General features: G+C 41.3%; 1 non-coding gene across 1 annotated transcript; it reads right to left on the bottom strand.

Moving 5' to 3' along the window:
• Positions 1-601: 601 nt before the first annotated feature.
• On the bottom strand, positions 602-715 carry LOC119264513. The gene has a single exon (XR_005131085.1). It is a non-coding gene; the product is annotated as a U6atac minor spliceosomal RNA (small nuclear RNA).
• Positions 716-6000: the final 5285 nt, after the last annotated feature.

Below are 6000 nucleotides of genomic sequence, written 5' to 3'. Positions count from 1 at the left end.
GGCTGAGCTGTATGTAATGTAATGTAATGTAATGTAATGGAACTTTGGGTCTGCTGGTGGGCCCTGGCCATTTACATGGTTAACTAATTCAGAACAACAGGAGATTGTAAGCTAGCACAAGCTGATTATTTCCTGTTAGTGCCTGTGATGAAATCATTGATGAAATCATTGTCAAACTTGAGTGGCTTATTACCTTTATAAAATACCCATAACAATATGATGATTAGAATTCAGAACCACTAACCAATTGTGCTTGCACACAGAGGAATTTGTCCTCAACATTTAACCCATCCATGTAGTGAAACACACACTCCCACACACACTAGGGGGCGGTGAGCACACTTGCCCAGAGCAGTGAGCAGCCCCATCCACAGTACCCGCAGAGCTGTTGGAGGTTGGGTACCTTGCTCAAGGGCACTTCAGTCATGGACTGTCAGCCAAGGGGATCGAACCAGCAACCTTCCAATCACAGTGCAGGTTCCCTAACCTCCAGCCCACGACTGCCCCTACAACTATAGAGGTATCACTCCATTTAAATCAACATTAAGAAACACATGAAGCCTCCTTTACTCTTGAATATTGGGCTAATCTGTGTATTGCATTAGACATTTAGAGATTCCACTAAGTAGGTGGCAATGCTTCAACCATGTATGTATAAGGACATCGTCCATCCTTGTCAAGAGGAGTACTAGCCTTTTCTCCTTTCACACAACACAAACACATAAATAAAATACTCTGTAATGATTTTACTGTAAAATTACAGTAAATGACTGGCTACTACTAGTATTATCATGTGCTCAAAATCTCAGCACATAGAAGCATTGGAACCTTCTGTGTGTTACCTTGTTTCCTATCACAGGATAAAAGATGCACAAGATTTATGTTATTGTTGGATTACTCATACAGAGCAATTTAGATGAGTAAATGCTTATAACAAATCAAATTTAAGACTTCTACTTCTATCACATATTTTCCTATTCAAGTATTTACTTGTCCAAAAATCTACATATTTTTGATGTTGTTAGATCATATACTGCAAAAAATGATATTTTGTCAAGTAACATGATTTTAAACTGGTCAATAAAAGTAAATTCAAAGTAATTTGCTTTACCATTTTAAATAAAATAGCAACGATATACTGTTATTGTCACTTGGATTACAAGATTACAGTGAGGTAGCTGTCTTCTTCTGTACGCTTAGTGTCATAATTAAAATATAGTAATCTCCTGTATTGTCACATAACAACTGGAAAAATAGTGCTTCTCAGCCAGTAATTTACTGGAAATTTACATTGGAAAAAAGGCTCTTCATTTGACTATACCTATTCTTCTTCTTCTTCTTCTTCTTCTTCTTCTTTCGGCTGCTCCCTTTAGGGGTCGCCACAGCGGATCATCTGCCTCCTCTACTTTTACACCAACCATCTCCAGAGTTTCTCCACCCTTGCCGAATACAGCTTGGGTGCAGCTACCCTGACCGTTTTAGACCTTTTAGTTCTAAGGAAAATGAGCATGAACAAAGATCAGAGGTTCCACCCTGTTACCGGAGACCTATGGTATAGCAGACTTTAGCCACCCTGCAAGTTACAGAAGACATCAAGGTTTATTTCACTGAAGCTGTAACTAAACTCTGCAGGACACTATATTTCAAGGAGTCAGGTTGGGCACCTCTGGTGTAGATGATGATATAGCCAGCCGCATATTTTATTTGACTTGCCTGCTATGCAGTGAAGCATGGCACTGAGGCAAAAAAGATGGCATTGAGACAGAGAGAGAGAGAGAAAGAGAGAGAGAGAGAGAGAGAGATGGATGACTGTATAATAGTGTGGCGTGCTCATATGGGTAATCAGTCGTGGAACACAAGCCTAATGGCCTGTAATGTTCTGTTTCCTGATATTAAGTCCAATCAGCAATCAAAGTGCCCAGCTATTCATGATCTTATAAAAACACATTTTGGAACACTACATCCAACACACTCCTTATTCTTTACCCTTCGTCTCTCACTAATGAAATGAAAAAGTAAAAGAAAGCAGCCAGTTTAAGAGAGCCAGTAAGAATGGACCTTGGATTTTTTTGGAGGGAAACAGGGCACATTCCTTGTGTTCATTAGCTTAAAGAGAAAATAGACTGCAGAACAAATTAACGTTAACTTTAATTTCTGGTTTTACATGAGTATAAAAACCTGGAGTGGACCACGGAATGTGAGGGGAGGGGGAGCACGCCTTGAGAGGCCACTGAAAATGGAGTGGCTGCATTTTTAACAGGGAGACTCGGGTTGGTTTTGGCAGCATGGCTTGCTATATGACTCTGGAGTACCTTTGTGTTTCTCATTATGCTATTTGGAGCATATGAAAAAGGTTAGTTGCTATAACTGTGGCTAGCAATGTGCTAATCACCCCTGCAGCCAAGTCTGTTTAGACTCCTGGACAAGGTAGCAGGCCTTCAGGTAGCGTAATCAGGTAATGGATACACATACCAATAGGAACAGCTAGCAAATAATCATCAATGATTAAGCCAAAAACAGGGTGTATTTTATTGTTATGCCTGCATGTTTTAGACTGTTCTAGGGCTGTTTTCAACCTGTGGGCTGCAGCTCCCCAGTGGGTGTGTTGCTAAACCTGTTCTCACAGCAAAAAATGCTTTACTACAATATACACATATTTAACCTAATGAACAGTTCTTCAAATGACAAATATTGCAATCTAAATACCTAAATATTGAAGTTGAGCTCAGTGGTTGTTCTGACAAAATGCATGACCAATATAGCTTCCATAGCTAGCTAGATATGTTTATATTTTCAGTGCTAGTCAATGTAAACCTGTTCTGATTTTGATCATATGGCATTCATCCACTGTGGATAAATGGCTAAAAACAAAAAATGTAAAAGAAAGTTTTAATGTGTGTTTATTGTGTTGTATGACCATACATTCAAGTGAAATTTGATATCACTAGCTATAACAGCTATAGCTATAAATGTTTAGTTACTGTGTTTATCACCAGCCTTCATTCTTTTTCAGTCTTAAGACTTATTAGCTGTAAAATAAAGACATCAAATATGTACCAAAGATGCCCTGTCTCTGAGATGGAAATCTTAATAGTTTTGCGTCATTCTTCAAAACACTATAATGAATTCAAAATCAGTAAACATGAAACATGGATGATATAATAAATATTCAGGAGATGGCAGAAAAATGAAAGCACCTGCAAGCAACTTGAGTCTCACAGCACCAACTTCTTATTAGATCAAACTCAGTAGTTTAGTAAATATTAAAAATTAAAAATTTGGCTATTTAACCTGTTCAGTCTGCTCTTTCATTTAATAAAGCGAATTCTGAATGCTGTTGCTGCTTTTATTTGACTGTGTAAAGAACACACTGCAAAAAATAGCATCTTGCCAAGTGATCTTAATTCTAGTCAATAAACCAAATTTTTACATGTCTTTATCATGTTACTTGACAAAATATCATTTTTTGCAGTATATGATCTAACAACATCAAAAATATGTAGATTTTTGGACAAGTAAACACTTGAATAGGAAAATATGTGATTGAAGTAGAAGTCTTAAATTTGATTTGTTATAAGCATTTACTCATCTAAATTGCTCTGTATGAGTAATCCAACAATAACATAAATCTTGTGCATCTTTTATCCTGTGATAGGAAACAAGGTAACACACAGAAGGTTCCAATGCTTCTATGTGCTGAGATTTTGAGCGCATTATATTTTAAATCAATTGTGAATAATATCTCAGCTCTCAGGTATTTTGACATGACACAATCTGGCCCATTTTTGATAAAAAAGTTTGGACACCCCTGGTTTTAGTGAAGACCTAGATGCTATTAAGACTCAGTACTGTGGGAAACATTGAAGCTACAGGCTGAGGTTTAAAAAAAAAGCAACTTTCCCTCCTACCCCAAATCAAATTAGATACTTCCTAAGATGTTTTGAAGAGAAACACCTGGGCGGTCCGGCCCAGGGGGTCAGGATCGGAATGAGCTGTAGGTTCCCAGGCTTCAAGCATAACAGAAATTCCATCAGCATCGTGTCGCACAATAAATAAATAAGTAAATTCTATGATGATGATGATAACAAAATCATGGATCATGAGGCTCAAAGTGCCATCAGGCTCCTGCAGAGCTCTGAAGTGCTATACCCACTGAAGTCAACATGGTCTCCTGTTGGCCCTCCTCTCCTCTTTCCCAACCTTTCTAGGATTAGTCTGCTATGATTTAATGCTGCTCTCTCCTGACCTCTGGAATGCAACGAATGACGGATCTATTTTCCTACATTGTTTCACCTGCTCTAAATGGAACCACATGTTGCGAGGGACCGCCTCGCTACTTTTGTCCGTAATTGGAAGCATACTGATTGTGGTGTAGGGCTATAGGCCACTGAAGGGCTCTGCATGGGTCTGGGCCATGACATGTTGGATGGAAAGAACACAGGGACAGTGTAATGACACTGGAATGAGGCAAAGCTGGAGAGGTATTTCACTGGTTGTGAATAAAGCTTTAGCATAAGGGTGACCCATCAAATGTGCTCTTGAATTTGAATGTGTGCCTACAGTGAATGGCTGTTTGAGGCAATTGTAACCTGGAAAATACTGAACACTCAGGAAACTTAATTGCAATGAAGTGATAAGGAGAATTTTGATAGCCTGTGGATAAACTGTCCTGTGCTGAGGAACTCTCGGGTGTCTTCACACACATCTTCAATGTCTCGCTGGCCCAGGCAGCTGTCCCATCCATCTTCAAGTCTGCCACCATTGTGCCAGTGCCAAAGCACTCAACTGCTTCAGCCCTGAATGACTTCCGACCTGTTGCACTCACCCCAATCATCTCCAAGTGCTTTGAAAGACTAGTTCTTTCCCACCTGAAGTTCTGCCTACCTGCTACGCTGGACCCACACCAGTTCGCATATCGGAGCAATAGATCCACTGAGGACGCCATCTCCACAGCACTACACACTGCACTGACCCACCTGGACTGTCAGAACTCATATGTGAGAATGCTCTTCATTGATTTCAGTTCAGCATTTAACACAGTGATCCCGTCCATGCTGATATCCAAGCTCAACCATCTGGGCATCAGCACATCACTTTGCAACTGGATTTTGGACGTCCTGACTAACAGACCCCAGTCTGTTAAATTAGGCAATCTCCATTCATCACACATCACCCTGAACACTGGCGTTCCAAAAGGCTGTGTTTTGAGTCCGATACTGTACTCCCTCTTCACCCATGACTGTGTACCTGTTTATGGCTCAAACACCATAGTCAAGTTCGCAGACGACACCACGGTGATAGGCCTGATCACAGATAATGATGAGACGGCCTACAGGGACGAAGTACAGCATCTCTCCTCATGGTGCCATAACAACAACCTGGCACTCAACACGCACAAAACAAAGGAGATCATCATGGACTTCAGACGGACTAGGAACCAGGCTCACACCCCCATCTCCATCAGTGGAGTTGCAGTGGACCAGGTGTCCAGCTTCAAGTTCCTTGGTCTCCACATCTCCAAGGATCTCACCTGGTCCTTGAACTCCTCCGTCCTCATCAAAAAGACGCAGCAGCGCCTTTATTTTCTACGGAGCCTCAAGAAAGCTCACCTGTCTCCCAGGATCCTGGTGAACTTTTACCGCTGTACCATTGAGAGCATACTCACCAACTGCATCTCTGTATGGTACGGCAGTTGCTGCGCTGCTGACCGCAAAGCACTCCAGCGGGTAGTAAAAACGGCGCAGCGCATCACAGGCACCGATTTACCCACCATCGAGGACATATACCACAAACGCTGCATGGGCAGGGCAAGAAACATCATCAAAGATGTTACCCACCCAAATCATAGACTTTTCAGCCTCTTACCATCTGGCAGGCGTTACAGGAGCCTCCGCTCCCGCACCAGCAGGCTTAGGAAAAGCTTTTTTCCTGAGGCGGTTATCCTGACGAACGCTACACAGTCACTTTAAAAAACTGCACTTCCAACACCTTCTGCACTGA

Source organism: Pygocentrus nattereri, chromosome 11 (genome assembly GCF_015220715.1).
Source record: "Pygocentrus nattereri isolate fPygNat1 chromosome 11, fPygNat1.pri, whole genome shotgun sequence".
Classification (NCBI taxonomy): Eukaryota; Metazoa; Chordata; class Actinopteri; order Characiformes; family Serrasalmidae; genus Pygocentrus; species Pygocentrus nattereri.
Note: the sequence above shows the minus strand (reverse complement) of the source record. Positions and strands in the feature narration are given on the sequence as shown.